Source organism: Pinus tabuliformis, chromosome 9 (assembly GCF_031772625.1).
Source record: "Pinus tabuliformis cultivar Carrire ecotype Pingquan chromosome 9, CPIR1, whole genome shotgun sequence".
Classification (NCBI taxonomy): domain Eukaryota; kingdom Viridiplantae; phylum Streptophyta; class Pinopsida; order Pinales; family Pinaceae; genus Pinus; species Pinus tabuliformis.
In genome coordinates this window covers 320,558,952-320,580,706 of record NC_142307.1, presented here as the reverse complement: position 1 = coordinate 320,580,706, position 21,755 = coordinate 320,558,952, and the positions used below count along the sequence as shown (strand labels likewise).

Below are 21,755 nucleotides of genomic sequence, written 5' to 3'. Positions count from 1 at the left end.
AGAGGAGGTTGGCTCGTCTATTGCCGACCAGGCTCGCTTGAGGAAGACGCTGGGGTTGTTGTCAATAAATCTAGAGGCAGAGTTTGCAACCTCTGCTCTCTAAGTTTATTGAACTCAGTTAACGTCTCATCATTATATCTCATTCTAGGAAGCTCTTTGGTCTGGCCTATTGTATCGGCGGCGACGAACAGGTCATCAAACATATCCTCTTGATGGTCAACTTTTGTTAATTTGGCCTGTTCTAGGGCAGTATAGACAGTTTTACATGGATCATAGATTCTGCTTGGGATAGTGGCCAGGGATAAAGCTTGCATCTTTGTTGCCTCTTTTTCTGCATGCTTGAGATCATGCAAAGTAAAAACACCAATTCTCAAGGGAAAAGCGGGCCAACCCCTCTTCTTTTCTTTCGTGAGAGTTTGTGTGACACTCTCGGCCATAATCTGGTAGGAGATTTCTCGGGCCAACAATTTGTCTGGAACATATAGAGGGAGAACATGCGGCTTGGCCTGGCTCCCATAAACCCTAATATAGGTAAAATGCTCTTCTCCAAACCAACCTGCTACAGCTGGTAAGTCGAAGGAAGCCAGATAGGAGATTTTGGGAATAGGCCGATCAAAAATGGAATAATGAATGGGAACCATAAAACCATTGCATATTTGATACAAATGGTCCTTGTAAGAGGACTTCCACAATTTCTGATGGTATAAATGAATGGGTGAGGGGTCTTGGGTGGTCCACCTCCAACCGAGGATAGGAAACTCAGAATTAAAGCACAAGGTATCCATAATGTAAGCACTATAATAAAATGGTGGGATTTTCCTTTCGGTAACTCTGGATTTGGCTCTAAAGTCACGAACAGCTACGACCAACTTATCAGAAAGAATGGTGGCCCAATCCATGATTATACTATTAACAACTGCTTCCATCAGGGGAACCATTTCTATGTCGAAATTAGTAGAGTCATGTAACCCCCATAGCCTACACATCATAATCCCTGCATAGCAATAGGGAGAAGCCAAAGAATCGACAGAGTACTTACCCAAGCTTTCGTGCTTGTGTTTGGCCGGATTCTGCCTCCAATCCCGGATGGGTTCAGATTGTACTTCATTTTCGGCTGCAAATTTCTCCACGAAGGCTTTGTTATAGATTTTCTCTGGCTCGGGAATATGATACATTTGCCTTAGGTGTTCTGGCTTGAACGACCCGAAAATCCTTCCATCCCTTGTGTGAAATGTTCTATCGATGATCAGAATTTCTTCGATTGCCCAGCGCACTACATCAGTGTAGGGAATGACCTGCTCTCTGGCCGCTATCCTGTGAAGAAAGGAGTCGGCCAAGTCTTTGAGAGTAGCATCGGACTTCTTTAGTACATCCACACTAGCCTCTGTCACTATCACTTTCGGTTGCTCAGCCTCTAATAGATTATATGTGCCCTGCCATGAAGTCCTAGTGAGACCAGTGCACGTAGTGTCTGAAATTAGGCCTTTCTTCTTATCCGCAGCAGCTTGTCCTACAACAGATGCAGCAGCGAAGCCCGTGGTCCTCTTGGATTTCTTCCCCATCATGCTCAGGCTTCTCTCAACAGATGAATTCTACACAAATGCAAGAGAAATCGTAACAAGGAAATAACAATGATGATCCATAACGGGAAAGATATATCATTTGAAGCGTGGTGATATTAATTCTCAAAAGTGGTTGCGGATCCAATCACTGGGAAGATATTGCAGATGCATTAATGGTGATTTAAGGCCCGCTACTCATTAAATGAGTATCACACCATTATCCGGCTGAATGACCCCCTTAAGCGTGCAACAGATATTTTGGCGGTTAAACGCAAGTGTTCGTTAATCGAAGGGGCAAGGTTTTAAATACACATGCATTACCTTATCCCTGCATTTAACGGCATTTTGAAATTTGCGCTTTATCAGCCGGATATCAATATAACTTTGAGGCTTCAAGCGATGGGTTTTTTAGAATGCCGACTGCCGATGAGCGATATCATATCGCATCGGGGAATAGATGGTACACAATCATTAGAAAAAGATCCTGACGAGTGCCGATAGTGACATCGCATCGGAGTAGCGCGTGGAAACATTTCAAAGTGCATATAAAGTGATTTGCCGATTTCCGATTGCGATATCGCATCGCATCGGGGTAAAACCCGAGCGCCTTATCAAAGTGCATGAGATCCTGCGGACGGCCGATAGCGATATCGCATCGGGTCGGGGTTTATAACTTAAAGTGTTTTTTTCCCACATGAGGCAGCGCCGATAGCCGATCGCCGATATCGCGTCGCGTCGGAGCGTGAGTTATGTGCCCTTTTTAGGTGTGCATGGAATATCGCCGACCGCTGACAGTGATATCGCATCGGCGGAGAACAAGGTGCCGTTTTAATGTATTTCTCATGTCATTGCGATATGCGATCTTGCGATCGCTTTATCGCAATAACAAAAGATTGCTTTATTATTAGAACACTATTATTCAAAAAAGGCTTAAATACATAAACTCATTTGATTATCATACCTTTTTGAACACAAAAAGCATTGATGCCAATTAAATTTTAAAAGGGACCCATTCCATATGTTAATTTTTTGTGTGAATAAAAATGTTATGAAATGGGGGGTTGTTGTAGAGCACAACCATTGGCGATTCGCTGGAAGAACCAGTTATCTCTGAAACTAATACAAACACTTAAGCTTTTCCAAAATAGAAACTCAATCAGAAGGGGAAACTTCTAATATAACTGGATATCCATGCATTCTGAACAAAATGAACTTATTCTGATAACCTCTTCTCATTTAGTTTCAAGAAAATAAATACATTCTAAGTTTTTAAAATAGGCCTTTATTGGTTTATAATGATAAAACAGAAAACTTTCCCAGGTCAGCTTTATAATTAACTCCTCTGTCATAGGTAGAGCCTCTGTTGCCAGCAAACGTTTATAGTCTCGACAGGGATACCTTTTAACCATAGTATTGTTCACTTTTCCATTCACATAAGTGTAGTTAACAGAATGAATCTAAAACATGTTATCATATTTTATTCTTCACCTGTTTTTTCTTCTTTGTCATTGATGAGATAAAAAGCCATTGTCCTGGTTTGGTGGCCAGCTGTTGACAATGCCATTCACTGGTAATAATTTTAATTGAACAAGCTGGCTCGTGATGAGACCTCTTGTCTTGAAATTTCAAGCCATTACCCTGTTTTGGTAGGCAGTATTGGTAATGTCAGTAAAACTATTTTCCTATGAACATGGTAAGCAGGCTTGTAATAAGACCTCTTATCTTTAATCTTTTATATTTTAGAATTACACTCTGAGTAACCATAAACTTTAGTGAAAGGGGTGAACAATCTTCTCCTTAAGAGAAAATGGATGACAGGTGAAGAGTTGAAGATGTTGAAAATGGGTTGGTTTCTATCTTAAAATGGATAACTTTTGGAGACCATTTTTGAAAACAGAAAATGATTCACAGAACTTTTACATCTTGAGAAGAGTCTTCAAAAGTTAGATTTCAGAACACAAGGATATCTAATTTCCTAAAAATTATTCCTTTTGATTGAGGGTTCTACTATCTAAAAGCAAATATTCTTATTATTTTTGTGAGACAGCTTCAAACACAGCAAAAGGTCAATGGGGATACTCTACAGTTTTATTTCCTACCGATCCTACAAACTACGCAAATCTACCAAGAGGAGAAGGGATTACCTTCTCAATTAAAGAATTTCTTTAAGATCAGGCCATTAACAGGGAGAGAATCTCTCAACCCTGATAAGTCTTGCAATATAAAGGTTGAATGGCCTATCTTCTCACAGATCTGAAATGGTCCAAGCCACATTTTTCTGAAATTTGGTATGCTTACCTTTATCTTCATGGGCCTTGTCCCATTTGAGAACTAAGTCACCAACTTGAAACTGTTTGGAACCGGATGAGGCTGAGTCAAAGGATGCTTGATGATTTGTTGATGTTTGGCGTGAGTGATTCTGGCTTTTTCCCTTTCTTCTTCTAATTTAAGAATTTGGTCATGTCTAAATTGGATGGAAGAAGAAGGAGTCTCTTCAATGTACTGTACTAGGGCTAAAGAGGGTAGAACAAGATTCGTAGGCAATACTGCTTCTTTTCCGTATACCAGATTAAATGGGGAGGAACCTATAGAAGCCTTTTGTGTTATTCTATCAGCCCATAATGCAAACACTAAAGATTTGTGCCAGTTTCTATGATTCTATTCAACAGTTCGCTTAATGATTTTGATGAGATTCTTATTAGTAGATTCGGCTAAACCATTTCCCTGGGGATAATAATTAGCAGAATACTTCAGTTTAAATCCCCTTTTAATAGCGAAATCATATATAGCATTTCCTGAGAAATATGAAGCATTATAAAAAACGAGAGCGTTTGGGACACCAAACCTGGTAATGATGAATTGGTCTATGAACTCGATGATTGCCTCTGAATTCGCTGCCTTCAAAGGAATAGCCTCCACCCATTTGGTAAAATAATCGGTAGCAGTGAGGATATACCTATGTTGTTTGGAAGATGGTGGAGTAATTTCCCCAATGATATCTAATCCCCATTGTTCAAATGGTTGTTCAATGTTGATAGGTTGCAGAGGGAAAGCTGATTTCCGTTGTCTTCCACTTGAAGTTTGGCAATTGAAACATTTTCTTATGTATTCATGAGCATCTCTAAACAGAGTAGGCCAATAATATCGAGCATGAATAAATTTGTGAGCTGTTGTGTCTGCTCCAAAGTGTCCTCCTGCTGGTCCATCATGTAGCTCCTGCAAAACCTTTTGAGCTTCAGGTTTCTCAAGACATCTTAACAGGATAGAATCATAATTTTGTCTAAAAAGCACATCATCAATAAGAGTGAAATTCTTTGCTTTTAATCTAATGGCCCTTTTATTTTTGTACGATAGATTTGGAGGAGTGTAATCATTCTTGAAATAAAATATTAAATCTTCATATTGGGATTCAGAATCAGTGACACTTATCTGATTGATTGATTCAGTCTGATCCATATCGCTTGATTCAGGAATGTTTGATGCTCCTGCCAATATCCTGCAAAAACCTTGGCCCCTAACAATCTTTGCTGGCTTTATTTCTAAGTCATACTCTTGAAGCGTTGTGACCCAATTGGCCCTTTTTTCACCCAGTTCTTTTTGAATTAATAGTTGCCTTACCGCTGGGAAAGGGACTATAACTTTTGTGTGAGTTTTCAAAAGGAAGGGTATGTAATGTTTGACTGGTTTGAATACAGCAAAGGCTTGTTTCTCCACGTCGGAATAATTTAATTCGGGACCCTGAAGGTTTGAGCTAAAAAATGAAATGGGTGCTTCTAAGTTGTTGTCATTCGGTTGTGTAAGTACAACAACATATGAAGAGTTGGATGAGATAGTATACAATGTAAAATGATTAGAAAAATTGGGAGTATTCAAGGCTGGGGCATTGATTATTGATTGCTTGATATCATCAAAAGATTGCTTTTCTTCTGATCCCCACTTGAAGACTGAATTCTTCTTGATCATTGTCTGAAGTGGTAATACAATTTGAGAAAAATATGGAACAAATCGTTTGACAAAATTAATCTGACCCAAAAATGACTGCATCGATTTTTTATTGTGTGGGAAAGGGATTTCAGAAATTTCCTTAATCCGATCAGGATCAATATAAATGCCATCTTTGGATACTATAAAGCCTAAGAGTTTTCCTTGATCAAGAGCAAAGAAAGACTTCTTTGGGTTCAGAGAAATACCATATCTTTTGCATCGCTGAAAGATTTGATTTAAATCATGCAAATGATTAGATCTCTCTTTAGAGAATACAGTTATGTTGTCTAGATAGACCACCACTGTTCTATTAATTAACCCTCTGAAAGCTGTATCCATAGCTCTTTGGAAAGTCGCTCCTACATTTATTAGTCCAAAAGGCATTTTCTGATATGCATAGGTTCCCCATTTTGTTCTAAATGTAGTTTTAAGCTGGTCATCAGGATGAACCAGAACTTGATTGTACCCTGAAAAACCATCTAGAAAGGACATCAATTCAGAGCCTGCCACTGATTGGAGAATTTGCTCCATAGTAGGCAATGGGAAATTGTCTTTTAAGCTCGCTTTATTCAAGTTCCTGAAATCAATACAGATTCGAATGTCGCCATTTTTCTTTCTGACTGGCACCATATTAGAGACCCAGTTTGAATGTCGGACCGGAAAAATAATCTTGGCTTTCAAGAGCTTGTTAAGTTCCGACTTTATCTGGCTCTCCAAATTTGGATGTATTTTTCTTAACTTTTGCTGAATCGGTTTCTGATCAGGAAGCATAGGAATGGTATGCTGGATAACAGATGTATCATATGTCTTCAAGTCGTCATATTTCCAAGCAAAGACCTGTTTGTTTTTTCTTAATAGTTTAATAAATGCTTCCTTTTCTTCCTGGGAAAGTCCTATTTCTAAGTTGATGTTTTGAGGAGCATCGTTAGTGCCTAGATTTATCAATTCAAACCTAAGGGTAGAACTTTGAAGCTTTGCATTAATTACAGGTTTAAACCTGTCTTTGATATCATAAAGGTCTTCAAGCTTTACCACTGGTTTAGGGATTGAATTTTCTTGAGGCGTTTCTTTCATCTGTAGATCATGATCATCTTCCTCAATAACTTGATTGTTATAGGATTTTTCTGAAGTTAGAAACCACAAGATATCGTCGTCATGGTTAAATACTCTCCAATTAGTGACATTGTCAGGAATTGAAGGCCTAAACAGTAATTCTACAGAAAATCTATCAAGGTTGTAGTCTTCAGAAGGTAGAAGCTTAGAAGCTACATTGGCCAGTAGGTCGGCTGCCGAATTTTGGGATCGAGGAATGGAAGAAATATTGAATGCTGAAAAGTGTGAGGTAAGATCCTGTACTAGCGATTGATAATGCTTGAGGTGACTTGAAAGACAATGAATTGCATTCCTTCCTGTTTGAAAATGATTTCTGAATCGCCAAATACTTTTAGATATCGCACTTCAAGGCTGATTGCTTTATATAATCCCTGGACTAAAGCTTCATATTCGGCTGTGTTATTAGTGCACTCAAATTCTAACCTACAAGACAGCATTGTATTTTCTCCTTGTGGACTAACCAAAATGCAACCTGCTCCTCAGCCTTCACTGGACTTAGAGCCATCAAAATATAAAGACCAAAATAAAGGAGTATTAACAAAAATATCTACATTTTTCTCAGCATCATTAAAACATCTGGACTTATCAGTTTGTGAAAAATTTTCAATCTGAGATGTAAAATGATTGACTGAAAAAGGAGATGGTTGGGCAACAAAGTTGCCAAAGAATGATTCTGACGAATAGTTCCCCAGAATGTTGTTGTTGAATGCCACAGGTTGGTTTTCTTGCTCAAATTCAGTAACTGTGTGGGTCATATGCTTCTCTCGATCGATCCTTATTTGATTTGGCTTTCCCTTGTAGGGAAGCCACATATGTGACCAATCTGTGGAAATATACCCATGCAGTTTTTCGGACCAATCTCTGCTCAAAATTAAACCATAAAATTCAGGTATGTCGGCAATTAAGATGTCAATCCTCTGTACAATCCTGGGGTCGGCAGACAACCTGATGGTTACAGAATTAATTTCTCCCACAACCTGCACTTTAGTCCTATCCAACTTTACAATATGAATGGCAGACTTCTGGGGTTCAATGTTCAGCTTAGAGCAAACTGAAGCTGGCATTATATTAGATGAGGCCCCTGAATCAATTAAACAGTTGTGCAGGTTTCTATTATAAATCTCATAAGTCAGTAGGAAGGGTGGAGTGTGAGAATTTGATTTATCTCCAATTAGAACTGAATCAGTAGCTTCAACCATACCTGCAGGAGGCTGACCTGAATCGTTGGCAGCTCTTGCACTGGGAAGGGGAATAGAGGGAACAACATTTAATTCTTTAAGAAGTAATTTTTGTTGATGCTTTAATTTGTTAAGCTCAAACATGGTTATATTTTCCTTAGTTTTCTTCATGTCATCAACAATGCTATATTCCATTGAATCGGATACCACTAATGTCTTGGATGTTGAAGGAGAATTAGAAGTTGAAGGCTGGTTTTGGGGAACTACTACAGGTGACTTCTTTGCGGGGACTTTTTCCTTTGCTGTAGCAGCACCTGCGCTCCTCTTCTTTGAAGTTGCCTGGGCGGGTTCAGAAGTACTTTTACTTCTTGTAGTAACCGGAAAGGCTTCTTCTTCATTCTCGGTATCAGAGTTTGGGAGTATAAAATCCCACATTCCGTGGCATTCAGCTACTTCTTCCTCATCATCGGTTTGTGAAGTTGTTTCCTCTTCCTCTTCCTCTTGATCTGAATCTGCGTTAGATATAACATTGGGCAGCTTTGATTCTGTTTTCTTATAAGTTCTAAATGGTCTTTTGTTTGAGGTTTCGGCCACCTGCTTCTTTATTTCAACCATTTCGTTAGACAATGTTTTAAGGACCTTTTGTAAACCTTCCATGTCATACGGGTCCTTTGAGGTTTTCTTCTTGGAATCTTATTTAAACGAGACTTTTTTAGCTTTTCTATCTTCCAAAGCAGCTTTATTTTCTAGAGCATTGATGCTCTTTTCAACAGCAAGTGCTTCTCTCATGTTTTCAGCTAAGGTAGGTTTCCCAGCCCTGTCTACAAAAATAGCTATGTTGGCAGGTAGGGCTGTAATATACCATTCGCTTCGGATTTGTTCACTTGGTTTAGAAGCGGTAGGGATTTTATTCAGGAGTTTATTAAATCTGGAATTAAACTCCTTTATTGGTTCCCTGTGCTCTATTCTCAGATTGGAGAGGTCGTTTATTAAAGTAGCTAAGGATCTATCATCTCCATATTTGGTAAGAAACTGCTCTTGGCATGTGTTCCAACTGGTAATTGAACCAGAAGGTAAGGAAAAATATCAGGATCCTGCTGATCCTTGTAAGGTGTAAGGGAAGAGTCTTACAACAACATCTTGCTCTGTCACTCCTTTTAAGTTAACTGCTAACATAAAATTGTTGATGTGTTCTTCAACCTGGGTCCCATCATCTGGATTAAATTTAGGCAGCCATTTTTCGGGAGCATCTGGTAGATCATGCAATGGTGCAGGCATGTTGACTGCGCCTGGCCTAGTCCATGGGTCTGCCATTATGATAGCGACAGTGGTTGACACTATTGTTGGGATTCCAGATGTATGGGAAGGGAATAAAGATGAGGAGTGAATAGGTTGGGATATTGAGGCTTCTGATCCCTGATGAACGACAATTTGCAATGGGGGAGTGGATGGTTGACCTCGCAGAGGAGAAAATGATATGGAGGATGCGAATGAAAGCTCTTCACTATCAGATCCTTCAGTAATTTTCTTCGCCCTTTTCCTTTTAGGTAAAGGAAACCCAGTGGGTTCAATACCGAGTTTTTCGCTCTGAAGTCTGGTGAGAGGGTGAGTGAGGTTGAATTGTGAAGTGGCACTGCTTTCTGATACCTCAGATTTCTGTGGTGAAATCGAGAAGCTCTGAAGTTTGTGGATTAGAGACTGGACTTCAGGTGATTCAAGACCTAATTTTTCTGTGGTATGATGGGTTTGAGCAGTGGTAGTTGATTCCCCTTCTCCTTGTTTAGATACCGGCGAACCAGTATGCAAATGGGAAGGTCGAGGGGATTCAGAGGGGGAAATACTCTTGGAATGGCTTATAGGTTTGGACTTATGTGCCATTCACAGTTGAGGCCCTCCTTCTAGCGCCAAAAATTTTGATGCCCCGAAAATCGTTGCAACAACATTGGGGAAACCACCCGGTCCGGACCTTAGTACAGCTCCTTTTCCGTTTGGAATAGTGGCTCCGACTGGGGATAATGGGACCAGTTTCCCAAGAATTATAAGTAAACGGGATGGATGAGTGACTTATGATATATGGTGGTGATAAGCGAACAACTAAAACTATTGGCGAAATATACTAACTATAATCTAATCCCGAGACTTATCAATTTGTAAAGCATAGCGTTTGATAATCTGTGCTTTAAGGTAGGCATATAGATTACTCTAACGCTAAAGCATAGATGTTTAAAACATTTAAGATTGCTCTGCATAATTAGTTATGCAGAGCGATAATAGCGAATTACTACAATTTGTCATTCATATCATTGCTACATGCATGATTAAGAGAGAGGGCAAATCACAAAACATCCAATAGTGGAACGAAATGAAGATTTACTGTTACAGCGCATGCATGTATTCAACAATAGCAACAATAATAACACAACAATTCATATAAGAGGAAAGAACACATATGCAGATAAAAGTACCATGTAAGTTGCTTAACAATCCAATATATTAATCGCTATGTCGCAGTCCTTCCTTCAAACCAGAAAGCATTCCAAACAAGAGACAATAGTGCGCAATTGTTTAAAACAGCCTTCTCGTTAAATTAAGAACTATCGGTCGAGTTTCACAAAAGAATATAGGCTGAAGCACAGTAGTGCAAACTTCAGCCTTTAAGTCTGTTACAAAATTTTACGACCCTTTCCAAAACAATGAAAGGGTCTATAAATACTAAGCTAATCTAAATATCTAAGAAACTGAAAAGCTATTAAATTGGCATCAATAAATATTTTTCAATCTTCCTTGGTGATCTGGCAGTCGGCAGCAATGCTTCATTAGGTGGGCTCTTTGCCTTTAAACCTCAGCTGACATATCGCCAGCATTGGATCTACTTCTGGTGGAGTGTTGAGACGCGAAGTGAGTTGGGTATCATATGTGGCATCTTGAATGTTGGGGATCAGGCATCCAAGAGCATCTGTTAAACATTTGAGGGCCGACCTTTGAGTGTGTGGCTTGATTAGAAAGAGCCAATATGCCTCGGAGGTTAAAGTATTTACTCCAGCGATTAACCTTCCCCTTTCCTCCAAGTCATGATAACTTGTTTGTTCAATCATGTTTGCTGTTGTTATGCTTCCAGGTGTGCACTGGGAAATCATGTTTTCCAAATAGAGTGTGTTGTTGACTAAATCAATCATATTGCTGGCAATCATTTTACACCTTGAAGCTGCCCTTTCCGCTTTCATCACTTGAGTGTTCCACTCCATGAAGAGTATGTCTTTGTATGTCTCATAGATTCTAGGCAAGTTCGCTGCCTTCCCCATATCAGTATCTTGCCAATCAAGATATCCGGCTATGGTTTCTTCGGCCTGATCTAGCTCATTTCTGGCTTTGTCTATCTGCTGACATACTGCTGTAGATATTTCGCATAATGGCTTAGCCTCAGTAAGTTGCTGGCATAGGAGTCTAATCTGAGATATTAATGCGCCATTTATTTGAGCTGCTTCTGCTCTGAAATCTTCCAATTTATGGGTGCCCTTGATGTCTTCAAGCTGCGCTAATAGTCGAGCTATTTGCTCGTCTTTTGATTTCATCATCAGCTCATTCGCCTCTCTCAACTGTGCCAATGCCTCCGACAATTCTTTCTGCTTCTGGATTGCGCTCTGGTCGATTCTCTATTTTTCAGTCTGCAGTTGCTGGGTTAATATATTGTTTTCTTGCTGTTGTGCCAGCAACTGCTCTTCTACCTGCGCTGCCTTGTTTTTCGCCTCGGTTACTTCTGCCTGTAATGCACAAATCTCCTGGTCCTTAGTCTTCAATAGAAGACTTCCCTCCGATGCTTTGTCAATAGTCGCTGCAGAATAAGCTCCCACATACTGCGACAGCTTGGTTAGGTCATCGGAGGGATCCAATTCCTCCTTCCAGACTACATTGCCCGTGATCGTTTGCTCAGGAAAGATAGAAGGTTGATCAAGCCTTCGTCTCTTCCTTGAGCGCTTAACAATGGCTTTATACTTTGGGCTATAGAAAACATCCACGGGAGGAATATCTTCCACCTGGAGAACAATTTGATCAGAAGGATCTATAGTAATTACTTCAACATCCTTTGAAATGGGTGGGCCTCTGGTTCCGCTTAGAACCTGAGAAGAAGTGGTATCTGGTACATCGCTTGTCTTAGAGGAGTCTGTATCTTTGGAGCCTTCCTTTCCACTGATAATGGAATCGAATTGGTTCCATTGTTTAAGCAATTCAGGATCAATGGAGGTCTGTTTATGTTGCTCAGTCTGGGATTTGCTCCGCTCTTTTTCTTGTTCTAACTTCTGCTGCTCCTCTAACTCTTTTCGTTGTTGCTCCTCTAGTTCTTTTCTTTGTCTCTCTTCTTGCTCCCTTTTCTGCCTATCTGCCAATTCCTTTTTCTGCCTATTTGCCAGTTCTTTCTTTTGTTTCTCCTCTTCTTCTTTCTTCCTCAGTTCCTCTATCTCTTTCTGCTTTCTCTGTTCTTGATCCTTCTGTGCCTTTTGCTGTTTTTCTATCTGCTCCTTCTTCTGCCTCTCAGCTTGCTCTTTTCTTTGTTTTTCTGCCTACAACATCTTTTGTCTTTCCTCATGTTGTTTCTCTTGATCATTAGTTGTAACAGGAGGTTGGCTCGTCGGTTGCCGACCAGGCTCGCTTGAGGAAGACGCTGGGGTTGTTGTCAATAAATCTAGAGGCAGAGTTTGCAACCTCTGCTCTCTAAGTTTATTGAACTCAGTTAATGTCTCATCATTATATCTCATTCTAGCAAGCTCTTTGGTCTGGCCTATTGTATCGGCAGCGACGAACAGGTCATCAAACATATCCTCTTGATGGTCAAATTTTGTTAATTTGGCCTGTTCTAGGGCAGTATAGACAATTTTATGTGGATCATAGAGTCTGCTTGGGATAGTGGCCAGAGATAAAGCTTGCATCTTTGTTGCCTCTTTTTCTGCATGCTTGAGATCATGCAAAGTAAAAACACTAATTCTCAAGGGAAAAGAGGGCCAGCCCCTCTTCTTTTCTTTCTTGAGAGTTTGTGTGACACTGTCGGCCATAATCTGGTAGGAGATTTCTCGGGCCAACAATTTGTCTGGAACATATAGAGGGAGAACATGCGGCTTGGCCTGGCTCCCATAAACCCTAATATAGGTAAAATTCTCTTCTCCAAACCAACCTGCTACAGCTGGTAAGTCGAAGGAAGCCAGATAGGAGATTTTGGGAATAGGCCGATCAAAAATGGAATAATGAATGGGAACCATAAAACCATTGCAAATTTGATACAAATGGTCCTTGTAAGAGGACTTCCACAATTTCTGATGGTATAAATGAATGGGTGAGGGGTCTTGGGTGGTCCACCTCCAACTGAGGATAGGAAACTCAGAATTAAAGCACAAGGTATCCATAATGTAAGCACTATAATAAAATGGTGGGATTTTCCTTTCGGTAACTCTGGATTTTGCTCTAAAGTCACGAACAGCTACGGCCAACTTATCAGAAAGAATGGTGGCCCAATCCATGATTATACTATTAACAACTGCTTCCATCAGGGGAACCATTTCTATGTCGAAATTAGCAGAGTCATGTAACCCCCATAGCCTACACATCATAATCCCTGCATAGCAATAGGGAGAAGCCAAAGAATCGACAGAGTACTTACCCGAGCTTTCGTGCTTGTGTTTGGCCGGATTCTGCCTCCAATCCCGGATGGGTTCAGATTGTACTTCATTTTCTGCTGCAAATTTCTCCACGAAGGCTTTGTTATAGATTTTCTCTGGCTCGGGCAATTGATACATTTGCCTTAGGTGTTCTGGCTTGAACGACCCGAAAATCCTTCCATCCCTTGTGTGAAACGTTCTATCGATGATCGGAATTTCTTCGATTGCCCAGCGCACTACATCAGTGTAGGGAAGGACCTGCTCTCTGGCCGCTATCCTGTGAAGAAAGGAGTTGGCCAAGTCTTTGAGAGTAGCATCGGACTTCTTTAGTACATCCACACTAGCCTCTGTCACTATCACTTTCGGTTGCTCAGCCTCTAATAGATTATATGTGTCCTGCCATGAAGTCCTAGTGAGACCAGTGCACGTAGTGTCTGAAATTAGGCCTTTCTTCTTATCCGCGGCAGCTTGTCCTACAACAGATGCACCAGCGGAGCCCGTGGTCCTCTTGGATTTCTTCCCCATCATGCTCAGGCTTCTCTCAACAGATGAATTCTACACAAATGCAAGAGAAATCATAACAAGGAAATAACAATGACGATCCATAACGGGAAAGATATATCATTTGAAGCGTGGTGATATTAATTCTCAAAAGTGGCTGCGGATCCAATCACTGGGAAGATATTGCATATGCATTAATCGTGATTTAAGGCCTGCTACTCATTAAATGAGTATCACACCGTTATCCGGCTGAATGACCCCCTTAAGCGTGCAACAGATATTTTGGCGGTTAAACGCAAGTGTTCGTTAATCGAAGGAGCAAGGTTTTAAATACACATGCATTACCTTATCCCTGCATTTAACGGCATTTTGAAATTTGCGCTTTATCAACTGGATATCAATATAACTTCGAGGCTTCAAGCGATGAGTTTTTTAGAATGCCGACCGCCGATGAGCGATATCGCATCGCATCGGGGAATAGATGGTACACAATCATTAGAAAAAGATCCTGACGAGTGCCGATAGCGACATCGCATCGGACTAGCGCGTGGAAACATTACAAAGTGCATATAAAGTGATTTGCCGATTTCCGATTGCGATATCGCATCGCATCGGGGTAAGACCCGAGCGCCTTATCAAAGTGCATGAGATCCTGCCGACGGCCGATAGCGATATCGCATCGGGTCGGGGTTTATAACTTAAAGTGTTTTTTTCCCACATGAGGCAGCGCCGATAGCCGATCGCCGATATCGCGTCGCGTCGGAGCGTGAGTTATGTGCCCTTTTTAGGTGTGCATGGAATATCGCCGATCGCCGACAACGATATCGCATCGGCGGAGAACAAGGTGTCGTTTTAATGTATTTCTCATGTCATTGCGATATGCGATCTTGCGATCGCTTTATCGCAATAACAAAAGATTGCTTTATTATTAGAACACTATTATTCAAAAAAGGCTTAAATACATAAACTCATTTGATTATCATACCTTTTTGAACACAAAAAGCATTGATGCCAATTAAATTTTAAAAGGGACCCATTCCATATGTTAATTTTTTGTGTGAATAAAAATGTTATGAAATGGGGGGTTGTTGTAGAGCACAACACGATCTTAATGCTAATTAACTTACTCTTTCCCTTCCTCTTGATATGTGTTTGCATGTTTCACAAATTTCATCAAATGATAATTCGTATACATCACCTCTACTCATGAGATCAATGAGATCAATCCACTCATCCCTAATTGTTTTAAGTAAGAGGGTTTTCAGTGTGTTGGATCCTAAATGACGTAGTTTTTCCCTCTTAACATTGTACATGAACCTCTCTATTAGATCCCCTAGACTCCCATCTTCTATTTGATTCATTCTAAATATTTCTTCTTTGAGATCATGATCTTTATATTTTTCTAGAAATATATTTTTCATATCATTCCATGATCTTATTGAATTGGTCCCTAAACTCATGAACAATTTAAGACCATGAAATTTTGGAAGAAAATATGGAGGGGTGTTCTTTATGTGCACATTGATATCAATATCTTGAATGGTAAATCCAAGAGCATCTTCCTCATTGCCATAATATCCATCCATTTCTTCTACGTTCTTTGCCATCTTCTTCTTCTATCGGCAAAACTGAATGGTGATGTGGCTCTTACTGCACCAAGTGATCAAATGGGGGGGTGGGTTGGTGTTGGATATTTTTTATTTTTATTTTTATGATTGAATGAAAACACTAATGAAATGAACTTTTCTATTTTTTAAATGAAATATGCTTAATGCAAATAATTTTTGTTTTTGCAAAAAGTAAAAAGAAATTAATTGACAAGGGAAGAAAACAATGCATGCTTTGACACCTCCCTGACAACGGCGCCAAAAAGTGATGACCCTCAGTATTGCAACAAGAATGTTGCAACTCCCAAGGCTACCGACTTTAATTCTCAACTCATAGTTTGTAAAAAATTAAGAGGTATTACGACTATATGTACACCATACAATGTGTCCTTCATTTGTTGTCATGATGTAATGGAGTGCATGTACTAAAATAAAATCCTAAACTAATTGCAGAAAATGAAATGTTCGAAATGGAACCTTAACCTATTGCAAGAAAGAAAGTACAAGGAAAGAAACCTATTCTAATTGCATAAAGATCGTGAACTAAATGTAAAATAAACCTATCTTAACTTTATTTATCACATGTAATGATTTAAACTAATTGAGCATGAAATCTAGTCTAGAGATTACTAACTGTTGTGTGCATGTGTAAATATAAAAGAACTCATTTTTAAAATATTTTTGCTTTATAAATGCAAATGCTAATCTTTCCTTGAACTTTGGCAGGGTAGAAAAGTGTGGAGCAAGCGGCTTAAAATGGTCTTAATGGCATGGAGGTCAAGTAGATGCCTAATCCAAGCTTCAATGGTGATTTTTCTCAATTCTGGCTCAAAACAGGCTTTCCTACAAGATGCTACAGGATTTCCTACAGGATCCCCTGATTTACAACAGGATGTTACAGATTTACTATATGAAATTATAATTCATTGAATGACCCAGGAAATCAAATCCGACTTGGATGGGAAAAAAAAATTATTGACTAGGATGTCTTAGGTCCCCATTCTAGGTGGAATCACTCAAAAATACCTTTGTTAACCCATGCTAAAAAATAGCACAAAATTACTAGTCGAAAAACTAGAAATTCGATAACTAGTGAGCTAGTAAATCTATAAAAGCCTAACCTAATCAAGTGAAAATGCAATGGGGTAATTTTTGTTATGAACTAGAATGTTTTTTTGATCTAATGCAAGTGGAACCAACCTAAATGAAGCTTGTTAGCATGCTCTAAAAAATAGCAGTAGTGTTCTTTGCCACAAAGGAGTTCCAGAAATCTAGATTTGGGAATAAGAAAGCTAATCCAAGTAGCTCAATGATTACTATGACCTTCCAAATATTTTCCGAGGATGAAATGATGTTATTGATCCTTCCAAAGAACTTATATTAACCATTGAACTCAATCCTACATCAATAAATCATTAATATTGAATGCAGGAGTAGAAATAAATAAAAACAAGAGATGCATGTGAATAAGAAGCGAAAAGAAGGAAAGAAAATGATACAAAAGGGCTCTGAGGATCCTGGGATGGCCAAGCCCAATGAAACTCAAAGACATATGGAGGAGAACAAGATTTAGAAGCTGAACATGACACCAATCTTCATTATTTCATCAATACAATTACATCCCCACAAGAAAATACAATGGAGTTGCCGAAATATGAGTTCTCTCCACAAGAACACTAATGAAAATCTTTCCCTATAGGAAAGTTCAACTTAGTACTTATAAAAAATTATTAGAAATCATTCCCTGTGAAAGGAGGAAGCTTTCCCCACCAAAATCCCTTAATTAGTGGATCTGGTCCCAATACTAGGAATCTCCATTAAATGGCAGGGAACATATTCCTAGATTTCCTCAATCATTGGAGTTCCACAATATGTGCCATAATTCCATAATATCTTTTTGATTTATTATTTTTTATTCATCCTCCGATAGTAGGGAACAAGTCCCTAAATTATCTCCTCCTCCAAATCTCCATAATATTCCCAATATTCTCATAATATTCCACAAAAAATAAATAATACTAGGCACAAATATGCAATTATTCATAAATCTTCCTAATGAATATATTAAAGTTAAAAATACATTATCTAATGCAAAAAGAGAGGTTCAATGTGCTGAAGGATGGTCATAGGCATTAATTTATGTTTAATTTAAAGGCATGGGCCTTAATTCATGTCTAATTTAGAGGCCCATCAGTTATAAGGGGTCTCAAGGCCTTTTTGTTAAGCTAACACATTCATGAAACACAAACCTCAAAGATGGCCCTATGTGACTGTGGAATGTAGTTTGAATAATATGGAAGAATGTGTGTGAATTCCCTCAATGGGTAATCTTTTCAACAAGAAGTTCAAGTCAATGATGGTCTAACATGATGGTTATTACATTGTCGGATGTTTAAAATATAAGGCATAAGTTGATGGTGAGGAATATTGCATATTTTCACTATAGGTCGATCCAAAGGTACTCGAATTCTATGGTCGGTTGAGGGTTGAGTTGAGTCGACAAGTTGTGTCACGTATGTGGTTAAAAAGGTGACAAACATCCACATCAATGCTCGATAGCTAGCATGGGGCCCATTGTGGGAGGACCAAAATTGTTATTACACTAGTCATTTGAGGTCATGAAATGATGAGGTTATGGCTTGGTTGTCACTTACATGTATAAAGTGGTCAAGACATGACAAAGGTCTTGAAGAGCATGGGACACATTTATTGCAGTCGACTAAGGAAAAGGATTTGACTAGTCTTATGTAGTCAAGTGAGTCAACTAGTTGGATTGCTTTGATTGGTCTTGTTAGTCAAGGTAAGTTGATAGGTATGAGTTTCTCAAACGGTCTTATTAGTAGAGGTAAATCGACTAGTTTGAGTCATTTGAATGGTCTTTTCTATACAAGGTAAGTTGACTAGTTTAGGTCATCTCAACTAGTCTTATCTAGTCGAGGTAATTCAATTGGTTAGATCGTTTTCAATTGACTCTTCCTAGTCGTGCAATGTAGAGAAATAAGTGAATTTCCTGAGTAACTAAAAATGGGTATAATTTTTCCATATGAATGATTTTATCAAAATAATGGCTACTAGGCCTTGTTTTATAAACCATAAATCCTAGGTAGCATAACCTTTTTTTATATAGGTATATCTATACATGCATTAAAGGGTTGGGCCGAGGCCTTAGAAGAAGTATAACTATGTTTATTTGAGTATATATATATTTATGCATATTTCCAGGCTAGGACAAGACCATATAATATTAGGAGGGCTAGCATTGAATTAGATGCAAGCACTGAGAAATGGTCGTCAAATGAGTGTTACATGCATATGCTAAAATAGGAAAAAAGATGGAAATTTTTTGAAGTGTTGAAATCCTTAAAAATGGAGTAGGTTTTTCCTGTGAGACCCTCTAGGTTAAGGGTTAGGAAAGTTGGTCAAAATATGCAACTTGGTGTGAGCTTGCACCTCAAAAAGGAAGTGAAGTTGAACTAGTCAAGCGAGGCCCACTAGTGAAGATTTAGACCGAATAACATAGTTAGGTGTGATTGCTTGGTCGAGCACTTTCGAGGTCAGAGGTCAAAAAAGTTAGAACTGTAGCTATGTGTGCAAGGTGGTTACTTGTGGTGAGGGCCAACCCTGACTCTCTTTCAATGTGGAGCCCTTAGATTAAGTTGATCAAGCTGGTAACTTGGCCGAGCTTGTTAACTAGTTGGCCAAGTAGGGGTGAAATCTCTGGCCAATGTATTTAAAAATTTTAAACAATTATAACTATGGTAAAGAAAATAGCTAGTAGATCAATAAAACGTTTAAGAATGGATCATGAAGCCAAGTTCATTTCTTTATTTTTGAATAATACTACATGGAAATTGGGATTATGAGACCAAAAAACACAGTCAATACTTATAAGAAAAACGGTGTGGAAGAAGCCATGAACACGACTTTTCCTGAAAGAGCAAGGAGCGTGCCAAGTAATGGCAATTTCCAGAAAGAGTTGTGGGAAGAAACATTCAATATTGTTTATTATCAAGTGAATCAATCACAATCCATTGTAATAAACTACAAAATTCTCAAAGAAGTATGGATAAGTCATCCTTGTGATTGGTTGATTTTTTTTTTGTTGGTGATGTGTATGCTCTTACTCCTAAGAATCATCATTTTAACTTGGACCATGAATCAAAGAAACACATTTTTGTTGGTTATGATGATATTTCTAAGAGATATAGGTTTTGGTATCATACTTCCCACAAAATCGTCACTAGTAGAGATGTGATATAAGATGAATATTTCCTTATTAAATCAGATCATGCAGAATGTGTTTTGAAATAGAAACAATTATAGGAACATGCACCAAATTAACAAATCCAGTTTGAGGCTAAACCATCTATAAGAAGAAACTTTTGTTGATAAAGAAGTTGTAGATAGTGAAGACATTCAAGAAAATTTTTAAAGTCAGAAACCAACATCGAGAATATCTACAAAAGAATGATAATTTCTTAAAAGTTATATTGATTTCACTTCATTTGTTTCTTTGGTTACTGATGATGGAAAACCTTCTCATTATCAAGAAGTAGTAGAAAATATCAATAATTCTAAACATATGGCAATGATGAAAGAAGAAATGGATTCCTTAGAGAGACACAACTTGGTATCTGGTAGAACTTCCAAAAGATAGAAAGGTTGTTGGATGTAAAAGGATTTTCAAATTGAAAATGTTTTTAATGGTAATATTGAAAGGTATAAGGTTAGACTAGTCACAGAAGGTTAATCTGAAATGGAAGGTATAGATTTCCATGAAATATTTTTTCCAATTTTTAAACTTGTATTTGTTTGTATTGTGTTGGCACTAGTTGCTTCGCTTGATTTGGATTTAGAGAAAATAGATGTTGAAACAAAGTTCTTGTATGGAGATTCGGATGAGGAGATTTATATGGAACAACTAGAAGCTTTTATGCAACATTAAAATGAAAGATCAGTTTACAATCTCAATAAATCATGGTATGCTCTGTAGTCACCAACATAATGGTATAAAAAGTATTATTCTTTCATAATGAACCATGATTATACTAGAAGGGCAGTGTGATCATTGTGTACTTTGAATTTTTGAATAACATATTCATTATCTTATTGTTTTACGTTGATGATATACTCATTGCAAGTAAAAGCATGGAACAAATCAATAGGTTGAATGCTCAGATTGTTAGGATGTTTGATATGAAGGATCTACAAGATGCAAGACATATCTTGGCCATTGAAATACACATAGATAATAAAAATGTTCAACTCCAATTTTCATGGCAGAAGTATATAGAAAAAATACTTGTGAAATTCAAGATGAACTATTTGAAACTATTAATATCCCTTTCACTTCCCATTTTAATATTTCCTCTAGTTTATGTCTTAGTAATGGAGATGAAAACGATTATATGTCTCATGTATTGTATGACAATATAGTAGGAAGTATGATATATCTGATAGTTTATGCTAGACTAGATATTTCACATGCATTGGGTGTTGTCAGTAGGTTAATGGAAAATTTAGGAAAAAAGGAATTGGTTTGCAGCAAAATGGGTGCTTCGGTATCTTAAAAGCCATGATGATTATTGTATCACCTTTCGTAGTTGTAATTATTATGTCTATGGATATGTTCATTTGGATTGTACAAGTGATTTGGACAAAAGAAGCCCTACTTCAAGATATGTTTTTACTCTTGCAGGGGTATCTATCAGTTGGATATCAAAGCTTCAATAAACATTGGATTTATCCACCATAGAGTTAGAGTAGATTTATATTTCACATGCATGAAAAGAGACAATTTGGTTGAAGGGTATTCTAGGTGAACTTGGGAGAATGTAGTACAATGTCACTATATTTTTTATAGTCAAATGTTATACAATTGGATACAAATCCAACTTATCATAGAAAGGCCAAACATACTGATTATATAAAGTACCATTTTGTAAGATAGGTTACCGATGGAGGTGGAATTGATCCTAAAAATGTCCACACTCAAGAAAAATGTGCATACATATTTACAAAACCAGTGTTGATAGAGAAGCTACAGTGGTGTTTGGCTTCTCTTGCTTGTAAAAAAGGTGATAGGATTTGGCAAGGAATAAGGAAATATTTTGTCCAAGTGGAGATTGTTATAATATGACAAAAGTTAATTAAAGTAAAATT

General features: G+C 38.3%; 1 long non-coding RNA gene across 1 annotated transcript in view; it reads left to right on the top strand.

The window, feature by feature from the left end:
- LOC149148517 (uncharacterized) overlaps positions 1 to 21,547 on the top strand; it is a 208,323-nt gene extending 186,776 nt beyond the window's left edge. The window contains exon 2 of the long non-coding RNA XR_016263098.1: positions 21,292 to 21,547. This is a non-coding gene — a long non-coding RNA (uncharacterized LOC149148517). The remainder of the gene's footprint in view (positions 1 to 21,291) is intronic.
- Positions 21,548 to 21,755: the final 208 nt, after the last annotated feature.